The 22,977-nt window shown below is 52.8% G+C and overlaps 1 protein-coding gene across 1 annotated transcript in view; it reads left to right on the top strand.

Moving 5' to 3' along the window:
- The window catches only part of LOC147109838 (uncharacterized), a 58,388-nt gene that overhangs the window by 32,869 nt on the left and 2,542 nt on the right, over positions 1–22,977 (top strand). The window lies entirely within an intron of this gene.

A 22,977-nucleotide genomic window follows, 5' to 3' on the forward strand; every position in this document is an offset into this window, starting at 1 on the left:
TCTCTGTTCAACAGATGGCCAACGCTCCTCAAGCGATGTCGTTCTCTTATGAGCACTCACCATGTTTTCCGTACCCTGGCGAGTTATCTCTTCCATGGAGGTTGCCAACCTTTCCATGGTGATGCGTTCATGCGCCAGTGACTCCACAAAGGCTCTGCTCATGGTCGCTATGGACTCCTCCACTCGCTCCACACTCACAGCGACACTGGAGACAAAACCTGCCAGAGACTCCTGCATCTGTGCATGGAGATCCATCACCTCTTCTCTTGCGGATGGACCCAGAGGCAGAGGGTCGACATGCAGCTCAGCTGAGCTGAGCTGGCAGAGTCCTGCGCCCTCCGACGAGGACTCTCCACTGCTGTCCCTGTCTCCAGAATCTGCTGAGGCTCACTTGTGAGCTGTGAAACACCAGGTGACAACACTACTCTATGTCCCGAAGGTCCCCCCGAGGTGTGAGTGTCTGCGCTGGTGCTGGGTGCGCTTACTTCTGCTGACGCTGCGGCCTCAGAGGTTGGAGCTTCCTCTGAGGAGTCTGGCTGCACAGCCTCCTCCTCCTCCACAGTGAGGATGGGGGCTCTGGATGGTGCTGTGGGGGAGTAAAGGAAGGAGTTAGAGATGTAATGCCAAGGTTCTTCTGGTGACTCCCAGGGAGTTGGCATCTGCTGACACCTGCATCTATGCAGCATTGGTCTCACTGACCTAGGGAAGAGGACCTCCCTGTGGGCCCTAACCCCATCCAATAATGCCTGCAGTGAAGCCTCATCGAATTTGGAGGCAGCTCAGGGTCTGGCACTGGCCACAGCTGCTGCAGGCTCCTCTGCCATCCTGTATGGTTCGTTTGGAAGCCTTCAGAGGGTGCAGTGCTTGCTATGGACCTTGAAAGCACCACGAATGATGACATCATACTGTGGGGATTTCTGACTCGAATTGGACAATTAGCAAGGCCTCCCACATGCTGGAAATTAATTGGCCACTTGAGGGAAAATTGCGTGGAGCTGGCTGACACATTTTTTTGTGTGTCAGAACCCCACATTCGGGGAAGCCCGACCATTTCCCACACAATCCACAAAATCGGGCCCATGGGCAGTGTAGAGGGAGCTTTACTCTGTATCTAACCCATGCTGTACCTGCCCTGGGAGTGTTTGTTGGGACAGCGTAGAGGGAGCTTTACTCTGTATAACCCGTGCTGTACCTGCCCTGGGACTGTTTGATGGGACAGTGTAGAGGGAGCTTTACTCTGTATCTAACCTGTGCTGTACTTGCCCTGGGAATGTTTGATGGGGCAGTGTAGAGGAAGCTTTACTCTGTACCTAACCTGTGCTGTACCTGCCCTGGGAGTGTTTGATGGGGCAGTGTAGAGGGAGCTTTACTCTGAACCCACCCCATGCTGTACCTGCCCTGGGAGTGTTTGATGGGACAGTGTAGAGGGAGCTATACTCTGTACCTAACCTGTGCTGTACCTGCCCTAGGAGTGTTTGATGGGACAGTGTAGAGGGAGCTTTATTCTGTATCTAACCCGTGCTGTACCTGCCCTCGGAGTCTTTGATGGGACAGTGTAGAGGGAGCTTTACTCTGTATCTAACCTGTGCTGTACCTGCCCTGGGAGTGTTTGATGGGTCAGTGTAGAGGGAGCTTTACTCTGTATCTAACCTGTGCTGTACCTGCCCTGGGAGTCTTTGATGGGACAGTGTAGAGGGAGCTTTACTCTGTATCTAACCTGTGCTGTACCTGCTCTGGGATTGTTTGATGGGACAGTGTAGAGGGAGCTTTACTCTGTATCTAACCTGTGCTGTACCTGCTCTGGGATTGTTTGATGGGTCAGTGTAGAAGGAGCTTTACTCTGTATCTAACCTGTGCTGTACCTGCCCTGGGAGTCTTTGATGGGACAGTGTAGAGGGAGCTTTACTCTGTATCTAACCTGTGCTGTACCTGCCCTGGGATTGTTTGATGGGACAGTGTAGATGGTGATGCAAAAACCAAAGTATCTGAAGACAGGGGTAAATGTTGATTTCGAAACAGGAGGAAAAGAACGCCGATGAAGTGAGGGGGGGAGGAAATGCATCTAATTAGCTTGTGTTAGCTGTGGTTCAGTGGGTACCACACTTGCCTCTGACTCACAATATTGTGGGTTTAAGTCCCACTCCAGGGACTTGTAGCACAGAAATCTAGGCTGACACTCCAGTGCAGTGCTGAGGGAGTGCTGCACTGTCGGAGGTGCCGTCTTTCGGATGAGACATTAAATTGAGGCCCCGTCTGCGCTCTCAGGTGGACGTAAGAGATCGAAGAAGAGCCGGGGCATTATCCCCGGTGTCCTGGCCAATGTTTATCCCTCAATTATCATCACTAAAAAAAATTATCATGTCATTATCACATTGCTGTTTGTGGGAGCTTGCTGTGCGCAAATTGGCTGCTGCGTTTCCCACATTACAACAGTGACTCCACTTCCAAAAGTACTTAGTTGGCTGTAAAGCACTTTGAGACATCCGGTGGTCCTGAAAGGCATGACATAAATGCAAGTCTTTCATTCTTTTTCTTTTTATTCTGGAAATGACAGAATTGCCTCTGATCCGAGGGGAGTCAGGCGGAACGTTTGTTTGCGGGGCGAGGTGCGCCGGCCGGCGGGTTTAGCGCGGGGACACGGGGCCGGAATGAAGATGGCGGCGCCCATGTGAGGGGGAAAAGCGGCTTCTTGTTGTTTAAAAGAGGAAGAAAACCGGAGACGCGGAGAAAGAGCCGCCCTGGGAGTGGGCACCCGCTAGCCGCCGATAAGGCCCCGGAGTTGGGGTAAGTGGGGCCGGAGAGGCGCCGGGAGCGGGAATGAGTGGGCGGGCTGGGCCCTGAAGACTAGGCCCAGGTCCCCCTCCTCTCCCCTCCCCCAGCCTCAGGCCCAGGACCCACATTCAGCCCAGTTCAACCTGAGCAGCACTTTCACATTCCACTCAAACTTCTCATTCACTTCAACCTCTTACACTTAGTTACACTTAAAAAACATTAGCTCATTTTAACCCCTCTTTAATTTTATTGTAATCTATTTGATTTAAAAAAGCATGATCTTAATTTCTTAAATATAAATTTATTTTCTATTTTTAAAAATCTAACCTTATTCAAAGAAAGAAAGACTTGCATTTATATAGCGCTTATCCCTCAACCAACATCACTAGAAAACAGATTATCTGGTCATCATCACATTGCTGTTTGTGGGAGCTTGCTGTGCACAAATTGGCTGCCGTGTTTCCTACATTACAACAGTGACCACACTTCAAAATACTTCATTGGCTGTAAAGCGCTTTGGGATGTCTGGTGGTTGTGAAAGGCGCTATATTAATGCAAATCTTTCTTTTAAATGTACTGGGTCCAGTTCTGGACACGGAGACATAAGGGAGACATTCGGCTACTAGGGGCGTCACAGAGGAGAGCCGCGAGACCGATCCCCGGCGCCAGAGGGACTGAGTTGTGTGTAGAGACTTGGCCGATTCAACATGGAAACGAGGCTCCATAAAAGTGATCGTATTGAGGAATTTAAAATAAAATCTTTCCTGGGATGTGGGCGCCGCTGGCAAGGCCGGCATTTATTACCCACCCCGAGTTGCTCTTGAGAAGGTGGTGGTGAGCCACCTTCTTGAACCGGTGCAGTCCGTGTGGTGAAGGTCCTCCCACAGTGCTGTTAAGGAGCCAGTTCCAGGACTTTGACCCAGCGACGATGGAGGATCGGCCGATGTATCTCCAAGTCAGGATGGTGTGTGACTTGGAGGGGAACTTGGAGGTGGTGGTGTTCCAATGCGCCTGCTGCCCTTGTCCTTCTGGGTGGTAGAGGTGGCGGGTTTGGGAGGTGCTGCCGAAGAGGCCTTGGCGAGTTGCTGCAGTGCAATAGAGAGGGATGAATATCCGGAATGTTACTTCAAATGAATCTGTGCGATTTGGACAAGGAGACACGGCTTCAAACTAGTTAAAGGTAACTCGGGCTGTTATCAGGAAGGTTTACTTCACACAGAGGGAGTGACCAACACTTGGAATGGACTGGCAGATAGAGGACTGGGGCACGAGGCACAATCCTGGAATGGGTTAAGGAACAATTGGAGGCAGCGATGGGCTGTTCTGGATGGGAGCATTAAGATGGGCTGAATGGCCAGCCACATCCGGAATGATCATCTGGAGCAGCTCGAATTCCCAAATTCAGGAGGCGGGATCTCCTGGAGGTGTAGCTAAAATACTGAACACTGACCTCCGAATGATGGTTTTTAATTTGGATTTTCAAAAGCAGTCACCTAAAGGACATCGAAAGGATGAAATTAGGAACCTCATCCTGTGCCTGATCGAAGCATCGCAGCAGACAAAGGAACCGGGTCCCGGAGCAGAGACACACCCAGGGCCCAGTGCAGGAGTGTCCTGGAGGATCCCTGCAGGAGTGTCCAGGGACTGACCAGGGATGGGACGCTATTGTTCCATAGACAACAAAGAGATTCGCATTTATATAGCGCCTTTCACATCCTCGGGGCCTCCCAAAGCTCTTCACAGCAAATGATGTACTTTTTCAAGTGTGGTCACTGTTGTAATGTAGGTAACAGAGCAGCCAATTTGCGCACAGCAAGCTCCCACAAACAGCAATATGTTGGGAACACCACCACCTCCAAGTTTCCCCTCCAAGTCACACACCATCCTGACTTGGAGATATATCGCCGTTTATTCATCGTCGCTGGGTCAAAATCCTGGAACTCCCTACCTAACAGCACTGTGGGAGTACCTTCACCACACGGACTGCAGCGGTTCAAGAAGGCGGCTCACCACCGCCTTCTCAAGGACAACTAGGGAAGGGTAATAAATGCCGGCCTTACCAGCGACGGCCACATCACATAAATGGATTAAAAATAAGACCAGACCATTTGTTTTCAGTGATTATTGGTTGAGGGGTAAATATTAACCCAGGACACCTGGGATAACTTCCCCTGCTCTTGTTCCAATAGAGGCTGCAGAGTCTTCTACGTTCACCTGAGAGGGCAGACGGGGCCTCGGTTTAAAGTCTCATCCGAAAGACAGCACCTCTGAAGTTCAGCGGCCCCTCAGTGCTGCCCCTCCGACAGTGCGGCGCCCCCTCAGTACTGCCCCTCCGACAGTGCGGCGCTCCCTCACTGCTGCCCCTCCGACAGTGCGGCGCTCCCTCAGTGCTGCCCCTCCGACAGTGCAGCGCGCCCTCAGTACTGCCCCTCCGACAGTGCGGCGCTCCCTCAGTGCTGCCCCTCCGACAGTGCGGCGCTCCCTCAGTGCTGCCCCTCCGACAGTGCGGCGCTCCCTCAGTGCTGCCCCTCCGACAGTGCGGCGCTCCCTCAGTACTGCCCTGCAACAGTGCAGCGCGCCCTCAGTACTGCCCCTCCGACAGTGCAGCGCTCCCTCAGTACAGCCCCTCCAACAGTGCAGCGCTCCCTCAGTACTGCCCCTCCGACAGTGCAGCGCTCCGTCAGTACTGCCCCTCCGACAGTGCGGCGCTCCCTCAGTGCTGCCCCTCCGACAGTGCGGCGCTCCCTCAGTGCTGCCCTCCGACAGTGCAGCGCTCCCTCAGTACTGCCCCCCGACAGTGCAGCGCTCCCTCAGCACGGCCCCTCCGACAGTGCCGCACTCACTCAGTACTGCCCCTCCGACAGTGCGGCGCTCCCTCAGTACTGCCCCTTCGACAGTGCGGCGCTCCCTCAGTACTGCCCTCCGACAGTGCAGCGCTCCCTCAGTACTGCCCTCCGACAGTGCGGCGCTCCCTCAGTACTGCCCCTCCGACAGTGCGGCGCTCCCTCAGTACTGCCCCTCCGACAGTGCGGCGCTCCCTCAGTACTGCCCTCCGACAGTGCAGCGCGCCCTCAGTACTGCCCCTCCGACAGTGCCGCACTCACTCAGTACTGCCCTCCGACAGTGCAGCGCGCCCTCAGTACTGCCCCTCTGACAGTGCAGCGCGCCCTCAGTACTGCCCTCCGACAGTGCGGCACTCCCTCAGTACTGCCCCTCCGACAGTGCAGCGCGCCCTCAGTACTGCCCCACCGACAGTGCGGCGCTCCCTCAGTGCTGCCCCTCCGGCAGTGCAGCGCTCCCTCAGTACTGCCCCTCCGACAGTGCAGCGCTCCCTCAGTGCTGCCCCTCCGACAGTGCGGCGCTCCCTCAGTGCTGCCGCTCCGACAGTGCGGCGCTCCCTCAGTACTGCCCCTCCGACAGTGCAGCGCTCCCTCAGTGCTGCCCCTCCGACAGTGCGGCGCTCCCTCAGTACTGCCCTCCGACAGTGCGGCGCTCCCTCAGTACTGCCCCTCCGACAGTGCAGCGCTCCCTCAGTGCTGCCCCTCCGACAGTGCGGCGCTCCCTCACTAATGCCCCTCCGACAGTGCAGCGCTCCCTCAGTACTGCCCCTCCGACAGTGCAGCGCTCCCTCAGTACTGCCCCTCCGACAGTGCAGCGCTCCCTCACTAATGCCCCTCCGACAGTGCAGCGCTCCCTCAGTACTGCCCCTCTGACAGTGCGGCGCTCCCTCAGTACTGCCCCTCCGACAGTGCAGCGCTCCCTCACTAATGCCCCTCCGACAGTGCAGCGCTCCCTCAGTACTGCCCCTCCGACAGTGCGGCGCTCCCTCAGTACTGCCCTCCGACAGTGCGGCGCTCCCTCAGTACTGCCCCTCCGACAGTGCAGCGCTCCCTCACTAATGCCCCTCCGACAGTGCAGCGCTCCCTCAGTACTGCCCCTCTGACAGTGCGGCGCTCCCTCAGTACTGCCCCGCCGACAGTGCAGCGCTCCCTCACTAATGCCCCTCCGACAGTGCAGCGCTCCCTCAGTACTGCCCCTCCGACAGTGCAGCGCTCCCTCAGTACTGCCCCTCCGACAGTGCAGCGCTCCCTCAGTACTGCCCCTCCGACAGTGCGGCGCTGCCTCAGTGCTGCCCCTCCGACAGTGCGGCGCTCCCTCAGTGCTGCCCTCCGACAGTGCAGCGCTCCCTCAGTACTGCCCCCCGACAGTGCAGCGCTCCCTCAGCACGGCCCCTCCGACAGTGCCGCACTCACTCAGTACTGCCCCTCCGACAGTGCGGCGCTCCCTCAGTACTGCCCCTCCGACAGTGCGGCGCTCCCTCAGTACTGCCCTCCGACAGTGCGGCACTCCCTCAGTACTGCCCCTCCGACAGTGCAGCGCGCCCTCAGTACTGCCCCTCCGACAGTGCAGCGCTCCCTCAGTGCTGCCCCTCCGGCAGTGCAGCGCTCCCTCAGTACTGCCCCTCCGACAGTGCAGCGCTCCCTCAGTGCTGCCCCTCCGACAGTGCGGCGCTCCCTCAGTGCTGCCGCTCCGACAGTGCGGCGCTCCCTCAGTACTGCCCCTCCGACAGTGCAGCGCTCCCTCAGTGCTACCCCTCCGACAGTGCGGCGCTCCCTCAGTACTGCCCTCCGACAGTGCGGCGCTCCCTCAGTACTGCCCCTCCGACAGTGCAGCGCTCCCTCAGTGCTGCCCCTCCGACAGTGCGGCGCTCCCTCACTAATGCCCCTCCGACAGTGCAGCGCTCCCTCAGTACTGCCCCTCCGACAGTGCAGCGCTCCCTCAGTACTGCCCCTCCATCAGTGCAGCGCTCCCTCACTAATGCCCCTCCGACAGTGCAGCGCTCCCTCAGTACTGCCCCTCTGACAGTGCGGCGCTCCCTCAGTACTGCCCCTCCGACAGTGCAGCGCTCCCTCACTAATGCCCCTCCGACAGTGCAGCGCTCCCTCAGTACTGCCCCTCCGACAGTGCGGCGCTCCCTCAGTACTGCCCTCCGACAGTGCGGCGCTCCCTCAGTACTGCCCCTCCGACAGTGCAGCGCTCCCTCACTAATGCCCCTCCGACAGTGCAGCGCTCCCTCAGTACTGCCCGTCTGACAGTGCGGCGCTCCCTCAGTACTGCCCCGCCGACAGTGCAGCGCTCCCTCACTAATGCCCCTCCGACAGTGCAGCGCTCCCTCAGTACTGCCCCTCCGACAGTGCAGCGCTCCCTCAGTACTGCCCCTCCGACAGTGCAGCGCTCCCTCAGTACTGCCCCTCCGACAGTGCGACGCTGCCTCAGTGCTGCCCCTCCGACAGTGCGGCGCTCCCTCAGTGCTGCCCTCCGACAGTGCAGCGCTCCCTCAGTACTGCCCCCCGACAGTGCAGCGCTCCCTCAGCACGGCCCCTCCGACAGTGCCGCACTCACTCAGTACTGCCCCTCCGACAGTGCGGCGCTCCCTCAGTACTGCCCCTCCGACAGTGCGGCGCTCCCTCAGTACTGCCCTCCGACAGTGCAGCGCTCCCTCAGTACTGCCCTCCGACAGTGCGGCGCTCCCTCAGTACTGCCCCTCCGACAGTGCGGTGCTCCCTCAGTACTGCCCCTCCGACAGTGCGGCGCTCCCTCAGTACTGCCCTCCGACAGTGCCGCACTCACTCAGTACTGCCCTCCGACAGTGCGGCGCTCCCTCAGTACTGCCCTCCGACAGTGCGGCGCTCCCTCAGTACTGCCCCTCCGACAGTGCAGCGCTCCCTCAGTGCTGCCCCTCCGACAGTGCGGCGCTCCCTCAGTACTGCCCTCCGACAGTGCGGCGCTCCCTCAGTACTGCCCCTCCGACAGTGCGGCGCTCCCTCACTAATGCCCCTCCGACAGTGCAGCGCTCCCTCAGTACTGCCCCTCCGGCAGTGCAGCGCTCCCTCAGTGCTGCCCCTCCGACAGTGCGGCGCTCCCTCACTAATGCCCCTCCGACAGTGCAGCGCTCCCTCAGTACTGCCCCTCCGACAGTGCAGCGCTCCCTCACTAATGCCCCTCCGACAGTGCAGCGCTCCCTCAGTACTGCCCCTCCGACAGTGCAGCGCTCCCTCAGTCCTGCCCCTCCGACAGTGCAGCGCTCCCTCACTAATGCCCCTCCGACAGTGCAGCGCTCCCTCAGTACTGCCCCTCTGACAGTGCGGCGCTCCCTCAGTACTGCCCCTCCGACAGTGCAGCGCTCCCTCACTAATGCCCCTCCGACAGTGCAGCGCTCCCTCAGTACTGCCCATCCGACAGTGCGGCGCTCCCTCAGTACTGCCCTCCGACAGTGCGGCGCTCCCTCAGTACTGCCCCTCCGACAGTGCAGCGCTCCCTCAGTGCTGCCCCTCCGACAGTGCGGCGCTCCCTCAGTACTGCCCTCCGACAGTGCGGCGCTCCCTCAGTACTGCCCCTCCGACAGTGCGGCGCTCCCTCACTAATGCCCCTCCGACAGTGCAGCGCTCCCTCAGTACTGCCCCTCCGGCAGTGCAGCGCTCCCTCAGTGCTGCCCCTCCGACAGTGCGGCGCTCCCTCACTAATGCCCCTCCGACAGTGCAGCGCTCCCTCAGTACTGCCCCTCCGACAGTGCAGCGCTCCCTCACTAATGCCCCTCCGACAGTGCAGCGCTCCCTCAGTACTGCCCCTCCGACAGTGCAGCGCTCCCTCAGTACTGCCCCTCCGACAGTGCAGCGCTCCCTCACTAATGCCCCTCCGACAGTGCAGCGCTCCCTCAGTACTGCCCCTCTGACAGTGCGGCGCTCCCTCAGTACTGCCCCTCCGACAGTGCAGCGCTCCCTCACTAATGCCCCTCCGACAGTGCAGCGCTCCCTCAGTACTGCCCCTCCGACAGTGCGGCGCTCCCTCAGTACTGCCCTCCGACAGTGCGGCGCTCCCTCAGTACTGCCCCTCCGACAGTGCAGCGCTCCCTCACTAATGCCCCTCCGACAGTGCAGCGCTCCCTCAGTACTGCCCCTCTGACAGTGCGGTGCTCCCTCAGTACTGCCCCGCCGACAGTGCAGCGCTCCCTCACTAATGCCCCTCCGACAGTGCAGCGCTCCCTCAGTACTGCCCCTCCGACAGTGCGGCGCTCCCTCAGTACTGCCCTCCAACAGTGCGGCGCTCCCTCAGTACTGCCCCTCCGACAGTGCAGCGCTCCCTCAGTACTGGCCCTCCGACAGTGCAGCGCTCCCTCAGTACTGCCCCTCCGACAGTGCGGCGCTCCCTCAGTACTGCCCTCCGACAGTGCGGCGCTCCCTCAGTACTGCCCCTCCGACAGTGCGGCGCTCCCTCAGTACTGCTCCTCATTTACTCGATCAAAACCCCTCATGATTTTGAACATCGCTCTTTACCAGAATGGTTCCAGGGATGAGGGACTTCAGTTATGTGGAGAGACTGGAGGAGCTGGGATTGTTCTCCTTAGAGCAGCGAAGGTTAAGGGGAAGATTGTGTTCAAAATCATAAATGGTTTTGAGAGTAAATGAGGAGAAACTGTGTCCAGTGGTAGAAGGGTCGGTAACCAGAGGACACAGATTGAAGGTGATTGGTTAAAGAACCAGAGGGGAGATGAGGAGATTATTTTTACACAGCGAGTTGTTGTGATCTGGAATGTGCTGCCCGAAAGGCCGGTGGAAGCAGATTCAATAATAACTTTCAAAAGGGAATTGGATAAATACTTGAAAAGGAAACATTTTCCGGGCCCTGGGGAAAGAGCAGGGGAGTGGGTCCAAAGAGCCAGCACCGGCACGATGGGCCGAATGGCCTCCTCCTGCGCTGTATCATTCTATGATTCTGTTAAATCTGCCCTAAACCTTCTCTGCTCGAAGAACAATCCCAGCTTCTCCAATCCTGCACGTCACTGAAGCCATGGGGAGGAGGTTGAGGCCGAGATCATGGCCTCTGTGAAAGGGGGAATTTGGGATCAATATTTGTCGATGGAGAGAGTGGGGCAGTGGGATGGGTTTGGGGATTGCTCGCGTACAGAAGGAGGGCAGGCTGGAGGAGCCGACTGGCCTCTGTCTGTGCTGGGAAGGAGCCTGCGGGTTTGACTGATCGGCCCTTGCTTTCCAGCTGGTGGATTACGCCAAGTGAGGGGACATGGACGAGAAAGCCATGAAGATGGCCTACTTCTGGCTGACGGTCAGTATCTCTGGCGCGGGGCTGGGGGTCGGGGGGGAGGGGGCCCGCGGGGTCTTCGAGGTCGGCCTGTGTCGTGAGCGTCACTCCGCCACGCCCGCGATCTCGCCGCGCTGCCCATCGCAAAGCGCCTTGGCGATGCTGCAGTTTGACTGGGGCTCTCCCTGGGCTGTGGGAGACAGGAGCATCGACCGGGCTTCCTGATCCCGACTGCAATCCAGTGACCTCCTTCGTCCTCCCCTCCTCCCTCCCAACGCGGTTTGAAAGGCCCGCCCGTGTGTGAATGGATGCACATGCTGCACCAGTTGTGATGGCCCACATGGTGGATCAGCCCACTGGATTAAATGGACACCTTGGCATCAGATTTAGAAACATCATTTCGGCTCTTCTCTTCCCACTCTTGTTCTAAATACCCAGTTGTGAGTGGTTTTTGTACAGAGCTCACTCCCCGGCCCCCCACCCCACCAGTCCTGCAACCCTGGGCTCCAGGCTACTGACCAATCGGCCGGCTCCGCACAGACCGGGAACTTTCAATCTGCTGCACAGCAAGTCACTGATCCAACTCACCCCGAGTGAGCCTTTGATTGAAGAAAGAAAGACTTGCATTTCTATAGCGCCTTTCACTACCTCAGGACGTCCCACAGCTCCTTACAGCCAATGAATACCTTTTTTTGAAGTGTAGTCACTGTTGTAATGTCGGAAACCCGGCAGCCAGTTTGTGCACAGCAAGCTCCCACAAACAGAAATGTGATCATCACCAGATGTTGGTTGAGGGATAAATATTGGCCTTAGGACAGCGGGGAGAACTGCCCTGCTCCTCTTTGAAATAGTGGCTGCGGGATCTTTTATATCCACCTGAGAGGGCAGATGGGGCCTCGGGTTTAACCTCTCATCTGAAAGGTGACACCTCTGACAGTGCGACGTTCCCTCAGTACTGCCCCTCCGACAGTGCGGCGCTCCCTCAGTACTGACCCTCCGACAGTGCAACGCTCCCTCAATACTGCCCCTCCGACAGTGCGGCGCTCCCTCAGTACTGACCCTCCGACAGTGCGACGTTCCCTCATTACTGCCCCTCCGACAATGCGGCGCTCCCTCAATACTGACCCTCCGACAGTGCGGCGTTCCCTCATTACTGCCCCTCTGACAATGCGGCGCTCCCTCAGTACTGACCCTCCGACAGTGCGGTGCTCCTTCAGTACTGACCCTCCGACGGTGTGACGCTCCCTCAATACTGCCACTCCGACAGTGCAGCGCTCCCTCAGTACTGCCCCTCCGACAGTGCGGCACTCCCTCAGTACTGACCCTCCGACAGTGCGACGCTCCCTCAATACTGCCCCTCCAACAGTGCAGTGCTCCCTCAGTACTGCCCCTCCGACAGTGCGGCGCTCCCTCAGTACTGCTCCTCCAACAGTGCGGCACTCCCTCAGTACTGCCCCTCCGACAGTGCAATGCTCCCTCAGTACTGCCCCTCCGACAGTGCGGCGCTCCCTCAGTACTGCCCCTCTGACAGTGCGACGCTCCCTCAGTACTGCCCCTCCGACAGTGCAGCGCTCCCTCAGTGCTGCCTCTCCGACAGTGCGACACTCACTCAATACTGCCCCTCTGACAGTGCGGCTCTCCCTCAGTACTGCCCCTCCGACAGTGCGGTGCTCCCTCAGTACTGCCCCTCCGACAGTGCGGCGCTCCCTCAGTACTGCCCCTCCGACAGTGCGGTGCTCCCTCAGTACTGCCCCTCCGACAGTGCAACGCTCCCTCAATACTGCCCCTCCGACAGTGCAGCACTCCCTCAGTACTGCCCCTCTGACAGTGCGGCGCTCCCTCAGTACTGCCCCTCCGACAGTTGCACCCTGCTCTCCTTGACCATTGTCTGTATAGAACCGAGCCCCCGTCATTCAACTCTACTGTGCACGAACTTTATTCTTTACCTTTCCCCTTTCAAGGTGCAGTGTGCATGTGGTGGGGCCACTGAATCCAGTGGCACGGGTGCAGACCAAAAAAACATGGTGCTTCATTGTTTTGAACATTGTGTGGGCTTTCTAGGCTGCACCTATTCAAGTGAGTGGGAAGTATACACCATGCTCCTGAAGAGATCTTTGTAAATGGTGGAGAGACATTGAGGGGGAAAGTGGTGAGTCAATCCTCGCAGAGTACCCAGCCTCTGCCCTGCTCTTTAGTCACTGTGTTGTTACACTTGATACAGTTAAGCTTCTCCGCAATGTTGTCTTTCAAGATGCTGTTGGGTCATTCGACAATGTTGGTGCTGTTGAGGGCCCGGGATGGTCGCTGGGCTTATTCTTGTTCAAGACGGTGATAATCTAGGAATTAAGCACCGTGAATGTTGTCTACCCCTATTGATGGTGAAGCCAAGTCTTGATGTTGAATCTAACTATTGAGGTTAGTGACTGAGGAAATTCTAACCAATAATCACATGACCGAGCCTGATAAATATTTTTAACAGAAGGAAACGAGAACTTCCTCTTGCTTTACTAACTAACACGTTCGGTCATTTCTCTCTGTCCAGTTCAGACTCAACAGCAGCAAGTATGAGGTGTTCCGTTCTCGAGGTCTCCCTTCTACTGGCCGTTCTAAATCCAGGTATGATCTAAAATCACATTCAATTTTATTTTCAGTCGAGTATTGACAATTATAGTCTCCAGCACTGTTGCTTGTGTAGATATATCTGTCCCCATCGGTCTAATGCCTCCGTGTTGGGGTCTCCAAACGGTAGCTGCATTTCAAAGTGGACTTTGCTTATATTCCGTTCGGTATTGGCAAACGCGTAGCAAGAATTATCAAATTAATCACAAAGTTATTTTGAATGTAACAATGACCGGCGACATCACTTGCTTGTTAAGACTGAGGATCTGTGTCGAAGCAGCTTTTGAAACAGCGCGAGGCACAATCAGTTCATGACCCCGCCATTTCCTTATTCGCTAAGTTTACTAAAACAACACCATCGTTAATAATGGATCAGCAATTCAAACTACCGTAAATTATGCCCAGAAATGGCCATCAGTCTCCATGTTAGATTCACTTGCTCCCGCTGGGTGATCGTCTGCTGTTGAAACACGAGAATGAGCAACAGTATTCGACAAAAGACAAGACTGTAGAGAGGGCTTTAAACTAAATACTGGGGGGGGGATCAGGTGAGCGGGAATTTAACAATTCAAAGAGAAAGGAGAAGGCAATAGAGCCGGGTATTGGTGGGGTAATGGTGGCCAGAGTGTGACAGGAAGGGACAGAACGTATAAACATAAGAGTGCATCAGAAAGTGGGGTCAAAGCACAGAAAAATAGTAAAAAGACAAAATTTAAAAGCTCTTTATCTGAATGGACAGCATTCGTAACAAGATCGATGAGTTGAGGGCACAAATAGATATACATGGGTATGATCTGATTGCCATTACAGAGACGTGGTTGCAAGGTGACCAAGGCTGGGAACTGAATATTCAGGGGTATTTGACATTTTGGATGGATAGACAGAAGGGAAAAGGAGGTGGGTGGCTCTGTTAATAAAGGATGAGATCAGTGCAGTAATGAGAAATGAAAGTGGCTCAGAAGAGCAAGATGTAGAATCAGTTTGGGTGGAGATCAGAAATAATAAGGGAAAGAAGTCACTGGTGGGCCTAATCTATAGGCCCCCTAACAGCAGCTATACTGTTGGACAGAGTATAAATCAAGAAATAATGGAGGCTTGTAAGAAAGGTACAGCAACAATCATGGGCGATTTTAATCTTCCTATTGATTAGACAAATCAAATTGGCCAAGGCAGCCTCAAGGAAGAGTTCATAAAGTGTATCCGAGATGGTTTCCTAGAACAATACGTTGTGGAACCAACCAGGGAGCAGCCTATCTTAGATCTGGTACTGTGTAATGAGACAGGATTAATAAATTATCTCATAGTAAAGGATCCTTTAGGAAAGAGTGATCATAGCATGGTTGAATTTCAAATTCAATTGGAGGGTGAGAAAGTTGGGTCTCAAACCAGTGTCCTGATCTTAAATAAAGGCAATTACAATGGCATGAGGGCAGAACTGGCTAAAGTGGACTGGGAAAATAGATTAAAGGGTAAGATGGTTGATAAGCAATGGTAGACATTTAAGGAGATATTTCATAACTCTCAACAAAAATGTATTCCAGTGAGAAGGAAAGACTTTAAGAGAAGGGAGAATCAGTCGTGGCTAACTAAGGAAGTAAAGGATGGTATCAAATTGAAAACAAAAGCATACAATGTTGCCAAGATTAGTGGAAGGCCAGAGGATTGGGACATTTTTAAAAAACAGCAAAGGATGACTAAAAAAGTAATAACGAGAGAGAAGCTGGATTATGAGAGTAAACTAGCAAAAAAATATAAACAGATAGTAAGAGCTTCTACAGGTATATAAAAAGGAAGAGAGTAGCTAAAGTAAATGTTGGTCCCTTAGAGGATGAGACTGGGGAATTATTAATGGGGAACAGGGAAATGGCAGAGACTTTGAACAAATATTTTGTATCAGTCTTCACGGTAGAAGACACTAAAACCATCCCAATAACACATAATCAAGGGGCTATAGGGAGGGGGAACTTAAAACAATCATTATCACTAATGAAAAAGTACTCGGTAAAATAATGGGACTAAAGGTGGACAAGTCCTGTGGACCTGACGGCCTACATCCTAGGGTCTTAAAAGAAGTGGCTGCAGGAACCAGCAAGGACAGTTGCAGTGTCCCCACTGAAATTCAGCAGCCTTCCACCAGCCATGCTGCAGCCACTGGGGTAGCACTGGGTAATATCAGTAGGACAGGCAAAGGCACACACAAGACACTCACTCAGAGGATGCATACGGGTGATGAGTTGATTTCTTGATATCACATTGGATGGATAGACATATATAGGTGGATTGGAAAGTTTGCTTTGTGGTGGCTTTTATTTCAGCACGTGACCAAGAGGACATTGTGATGGTCAGTAACAGATGGTAAGATGTGGGACTAATGTTGAAAGGGAAATTGGGGTTGTGAAACAGGCAGATGATTCCATCCTGGATATCCCAGCCACAAAGGGGCTGTCTGGGATGTATCCTTCTATCTGATTCTTCCTCTTCTGTGTCTTCCTCTTCCCTCTGCAAGTGGATGCTGTAAATGTGAAATGACAGCATAAGATCCTTGAAATACTCAGCTGGTCAGGCAGCATCTCGACCCGAACCGTGAAATCTGTTTTTCTCTTCACCGATGTTGCGTGACCTGCTGAGTATTTGCAGCATATTCTGTCTTCTCAAAGACCTTCATTTACCAGCTGAGCCCTTGCAAGTGCCCAGCAGCACTCCAGTCCCACTTTAAAAAAACTTTTCACATCTATTGCAGCAAGCCACCAGTTCAATAAAATTAAAAAAAACCCAGTCCAAAACCTTCGATCCAAACTTACCTGAATGATGTGCCTGTCCCTTTAAGAGGTGCAGACATTGCCACTGTCAGCCTGCTTCGTTAGGTTGACCTGGCGTGCTGAGGACCCAACACTGAATTCAGCGCTAGGCTCGAAGTTCGCGCATGTGAGGTAAAGTCGGAGTTGCTCGTCACGACGCCCCCATTTTCTCCAGCATGGCACCGCCAGTTATCGGCAGCGCAAAAGTAAGGATGGAAACAGCTGGCGAAAGAGCGGCGGTCACCGTTTTACCGCCATTTAATGGTGCGACAGAGCGGCACTAAGGCCATAAATTCCGAGCCCTGTTTTTCTATTCTTTCAACCAAAGTGAATAACCTCAGATTTCCTTACATTATACTCCATCTGTCACCTTATTGCCCACTCACTTAACCTGTCTACACCCCTTTGCAGGCTCTTTGTGTCCTCCTCATAGCTCACTTTCCCACCTTGTTTTGTAACATCAGCAAACTTGGATACATTGCACTCAGTCCCTTCATCTAAGTCGTTCATATAAATTGTAAATAGCTGGACGCACAAGCACTGATCCTTGCGGCACCTCACTAGTTACACCCTGCCAACCTGAAAATGATGCCTTGATCCCCACTCTCTGTTTTCAGTCTGTTAACAAATCCTCTACCATCCGAATATATTAACCCCAACCCCATGAGCCCTTATCTTGTGTAAGACCCTTTCATGTGGCACCTTATCGAATGTCTTTTGGAAATCCTAGTATACTACATCCACTGGTTCCCCTTTATCTACCCTGCTAGTTACATCCTCAAAAAACTCTCATACATTTATTGAACACGATTTCCCTTTCATAAAACCATGTTTACTCTGCCTAATCATATTAAGATTTTCTAAATGCCCTGTTACCACTTCCTTAATAATGGATTCCAGCATTTCCTCGACAATTGATGTCAGGCTAACTGGACGGTAGTTCTATGTTTTCTCTCTCCCTCCTTTCTTGAATAGCAGTGTTACATTTGCTACCTTCCAATCCACTGGGACTGTTCCAGAATCTAGGGAATTTTGGAAGATCACAACCAATGCATCCACTATCTCTGCTGCCACCTCTTGTAGAACTCTAGGATGTAGGCCATCAGGTCCAGGGGATTTATCAACTTTTAGTCCCATTAGTTTTTCAAGTGTTTTTTCTCTACTGATCTTAATGACTTTAGGTTCCTCCCTCTCATTAGCCCCTTGGTTCCCCACTATTTTTGGTACTGTTTTTGTGTCTTCTACGATGAAGACAGATACAAAATATTTGTTTAAAGTCTGTCATTTCCTTATTCTCCATTATAATTTTTCCTGTCTCAGCCTCTAAGTGAGCAACGTTTACTTTTGAAACTCTCTTCCTTCCTACATACTTGTAGATGCTCTTACAATCTGTTTTTATATTTCTTGCTACTTTACTCTCATATTCTATTGTCTCCCTTTTTTATCAATTTTTTGGTCATCTTTTGCTGGTTTCTAAAGTTCTCCCAATCATCAGACATACTATTATTCTTCACAAGATTATAAGCCTTTTCTAGTGCGAGCAAGCACTGAGTGCGAGTCATCAAAGAGTGCTCTGAGTTTGGGTAAGTGTGAGAGTTCTTTAATTGTTATTTCTCTTTAAATCATTCTTGATAAGATTACTTAAGCAGTTTAAGTAAAGGGGAAAAGTTAAATATTTGGGATTCTGTTGGTTTAAGAAGAGTAAAACAAGGTTACACTGCAGTAGGAGTAAATTGGCACAGCAGGCAGTGGAAACCAGTTTTTTAACCAATCAGCAGGGGTGACTCATTTGGCTGTAAACAAACAAACAGTATAAAAAGACCAGTCCTAGTGCGAGCAAGCACTGCGTGCGAGTCATCAAAGAGTGCTCTGAGTTTGGGTAAGTGTGAGTTAGGGTAAGTGGGGTGTTAGGTGCTCTTTTCAAACTTTAACTCTGTGCCATCTGGGAGATGCTACAGATGCATTCGCACCCGTACGAACAGATTTAGGAACAGCTTCTTTCCCAGGGCTGTCATCCTACTGAACTCCACAAATAAACTCTAAAGCCTGCACATCTGCCAATGCACTTTATTATGGTTATGTTTATGTTAATGTATTACAAGCCAAATGTATGTTGAATGTTTAAATGTCTTAATCTAAATGTACACTCTCGGGAGCCGCAAGCCGACATTTCGTTGTACTGCACTTGTGCACTAACAATGACAATAAAGTTGATTATTATTATTATTATGATTAATGAGGCCTTTCTGGTGCAGAGTGACTGTTGGTAAACCATTTAACTGGTGTAACTAGAGGGATTGATTTAATTTAAATCCAATTAATTAAAGGGGATATTAGCATCTAAAATCGGGCAGAGGGTGTCCATAACTAACAATAAAAAATTTAATTAATTACATAGAATGGAGCAGGTGATGTGTTACTGTTGCGAGATGTGGGAGCCGATGAACCCCATTGAGACTCACAGTGATTACGTCTGTGACAAGTGTCTGCTGCTACAGGAACTCCAGCTCCGTGTTGATGAGCTGGAGTCTGAGCTTCAGACACTGCGACACATCAGGGAGGGGGAGAAGTACCTGGACTCTGTGTATCAGGAGGTGGTCACACCTATGAAGTTAATTAAGTCAGATGTAGCCCATGGTCAGGGACAGGACGGTGTGACTACGAGTGAGGCAGGTACGGGGATCCAGGAGGTAGAGCTGGAGAAGCCGCAGGCCTTGTTCTTGTCCAACAGGTTCGAGGTTCTTACTCCCTGTGGGGACAGGAGCAGGGACTGCAGGGAGGATGAGCAACCTGGCCACAGCACCGTGGAACGGGGGGCCATTCAAGAGGGGGGAGTAAATAGAAATGTTGTAGTGGTAGGGGATAGTATTATTAGGGGGATAGATAGAGTTCACTGCAGCCGAGAGCGAGCGTCCCGAAGGCTGTGTTGCCTACCCGGTGCCAGGGTTAAGGACATCTCCTCTGGGCTGGAAAGAAACTTGCAGTGGGAGGGGGTGGATCCAGTTGTCGTTGTCCATGTTGGTACAAACGATGTAGATAGGACTAGGAAGCCGGTTCTGTTAAAGGAGTATGAGCAGCTAGGGGTCAAATTAAAAAACAGAACCTCAAGGGTAATCATCTCTGGATTATTACCTGAGCCATGAGCGAATTTGGCTAGGACAAATAAAATTAGAGAGTTAAATGCGTGGCTCAAAGACTGGAGTGGGAGAAATGGGTTTTGCTTCCTGGGACACTGGCACCAGTACTGGGGCAGGAGGGAGCTGTTCCGTTGGGACGGGCTTCACTTGGCCAGTGCTGGGACTAGAGTCCTGGCGGATCATATAACTAGGGCTGTAGAGAGGGCTTTCAACTAACTAGTGGGGGGGAGGTTCCTAGAGAGCAAATAATAAAAATGACAACAGAGAAGGTCATAGACTTAAGTAGCAGTGGGGAAATTAAAAACCAGAGCGTGTCAGGAAGGGGCAGAAGGTATGGAGTAAAAGGTAAAGTAATAAAAAGGGCAAAAGCAGGAAATAAGTGTCACAAAACATATTTGAAAGTTCTCTATCTGACTGCACGTAGCATTCGTAACAAAATAGACGAGTTAATGGCAGTACAGTGGCATAGTGGTTAGCACTGTTGCCTCACAGCACCAGGGACCCGGGTTCGAATCCGGCCTCGGGTGACTGTCTGTGTGGAGTTTGCACATTCTCCCCGTGTTTGCGTGGGTTTCCTCCGGGTGCTCCGGTTTCCTCCCACAGTCCAAAGATGTGCAGGTTAGGTTGATTGGCTATGATAAATTGACCCTTAGTGTTGGGGGGATTAAATACATGGGGTTATGGGGATAGGGTGGGATATGTGTTGGTGTAGGGGTTACAGGGATCGGGTGGGATATGTGTCGGTGCAGGCTCGATGGGCCGAAATGGCCTCTATCTGCACTGTGGGGTTTCTGTGTTTCTGTGAAATAACTACATATGGGTATGATCTTGTGGCCATTACAGAAACATGGCTGCAGGGTGACAATGCCTGGGAATTAAACATACCAGGTTATTTAACGATCAGGAAGGACAGGCAGGAAGGAAGGGGAGGTGGGGTGGCTATGTTAATAAAGGAAGGAATCACTGTAATACAGAGAAATGATATTGGGTCAAAAGATCAGGATAATGAAACAGTTTGGGTGGAGGTAAGGAATAATAAGGGGAAAAAACCACGAGTGGGCGTAGTCTATAGGCCTCCGAACAGTTGCAACTCTGTTGGACGGAGTATCAATCAGGAAATAGTTGAGGCTTGTAATAAGGGAACATCTATAATTATGGGGGATTTTAACTATCATATTAATTGGACAAATCAAATTGGGCAGGGCTGCCTTGAGGATGAATTCATTGAGTGTATTAGGGATGGGTTTCTTGAGCAGTATGTAACTGAACCGACCAGGGGGCAAGCAACCTTAGATCTGGTCCTGTGTAACGAGACAGGATTAATTAAAAATATCCTAGTAAAGGATCCCCTTGGAATGAGTGACCATAACATGGTTGAATTCCATATTCAATTAGAGGTTGAGAAGATTGGATCTCAAACAAGCGTGCTAAGCTTGAATAAAGGAGACTATGAAGGTATGAGAGCGGAATTGAGTAGAGTGGATTGGGAAAATAGATTAAAGGGTAAGACGATGCATGATCAGTGGTGTACATTTAAGGAGTTACAGGTAGACTACCCTTTATCCGAACTTCCGAAAACCGAAACCCTCTAAAAACCGAAGGTTTTTTCGTTCAGCGTAAGTCGTGCGCACGACTTACGCTGAGCAGAGGGTCAGCGTAAGTGGTGCGCACGACACCCCGCGGACCCCCCCCCGCAGACCCCCGCGGAGCACCACCGGCCCCGACCCCCGCCGACCCCCCCGTCGACCCCCCCGCGGACCCCCGCCGGCCCCGACCCCCGCTGATCCCCCGCGGACCCCCGCCGACCCCGACCCCCGCCGACTTACACTGAGCGTCAGCGTAAGTCGTGCGCACGACCCCCCGCCAACCCCCCCGCCAACCCCCCCGCGGACCCACGCCAGCCCCGACCCCCGCCGACCCCCCCGCGGACCCCCGCCGACCCCGACCGTAAGTCAGCGGAGGTCGGGGTCGGCGGGGGGGTCGGCGAGGTTCGGGGCCGGCGGGGGTCCGCGGGGGTGTCGGCGGGGGCGTCGGCGGGGGTCGGGGTTGGCGGGGGTCCGCGGGTGTTTGGCAGGGGTCGGGGCCGGCGGGGGTCCGCGGGGGGGTCGGCAGGGGGGTCGGCGGGGGTCGGGGCCGGCGGGGGTCTGCGGGGGGGTCGGCGAGGGGGTCGGCGGGGGGTCGTGCGCACGCGTCAGCGTAGTCGTGCGCACGACCCCCCGCCGACCCCCCCCCGCGGAGCCCCGCCGACCCACCTTCCGAAATCCGAAATTCTCCGAAAACCGAAACACGGCTGGTCCCGAGGTTTTCGGATAAAGGATAGTCTACCTGTATTTTACAACTTCCAAAAAATATATATTCCACTGAGAAGAAAAGGGTGTAAAAGAAGAGACAGCCATCCGTGGCTAAGTAAAGAAATTAAGGATAGTATTCGACTAAAAACAAGGGCATATAAGGTAGCCAAATCTAGTGGGAGGATAGAGGATTGGGAAAACTTTAAAAGACAGCAAAAAATAACAAAAAGATTGATTAAGAAAGGGAAGATAGATTATGAAAGTAAATTAACAAAAAATATAAAAACAGATACTAAGAGTTTTTATAGTTATATAAAAAGAAAAAGGGTGGCTAAAGTAAATGTTGGTCCCTTAGAGGATGAGACCGGGAAATTAATGGTGGGAAATATGGAGATGGCAAAAACACTGAATGAATATTTTGTATCAGTCTTTACAGTAGAAGACACTAAGAATATCCCAACACTGGACAAACAGGGGGCTATAGGGGGGGGGGAGCTAAACACGATCAAAATCACTAAGGAAGTGGTACTCGGTAAAATAATGGGACTCAAGGCGAATAAATCACCTGGACCTGATGGCTTACATCCTAGGGTCTTGAGGGAAGTGGCGGTACAGATTGTGGATGCATTGGTAATAATTTTCCAAAACTCCCTGGACTCAGCAAAGGTCCCGGCAGACTGGAAAACTGCTAATGTAACACCCTTATTTAAAAAGGGCAGTAGACAGAAGGCTGGAAACTATAGACTGGTTAGCCTAACATCTGTGGTCGGTAAAATTTTGGAGTCCATTATTAAGGAGACATTTGGATAATCATAATTTAATAGGACAAAGTCAGCATGGTTTTATGAAGGGGAAGTCATGTTTGACAAATTTGCTGGAGTTCTTTGAGGAAGTAACATATAGGGTAGATAAAGGGGAACCAGTGGACGTAGTGTATTTAGACTTCCAAAAGGCATTCGACAAGGTGCCACACAAAAGATTATTGCTTAAGATAAAAAATCACAGGATTGGGGGTAATATTCTGGCATGGATAGAGGATTGGCTATCTAACAGAAGGCAGAGAGTTGGGATAAATGGTTAATTCTCAGACTGGCAATCAGTAACTAGTGGTGTTCCACAGGGGTCAGTGCTGGGTCCCCAACTCTTTACAATCTACATTAACGATTTGGAGGAGGGGACCGAGTGTAACATATCAAAGTTTGCAGATGATACTAAGATGGGAGGAAAGTAGTGAGTGAGGAGGACATAAAAAACCTGCAAGGG

This window comes from Somniosus microcephalus, chromosome 12, assembly GCF_052327205.1.
Source record: "Somniosus microcephalus isolate GS21.2 chromosome 12, FLI_Smic_1.0, whole genome shotgun sequence".
Taxonomy (NCBI): Eukaryota; Metazoa; Chordata; class Chondrichthyes; order Squaliformes; family Somniosidae; genus Somniosus; species Somniosus microcephalus.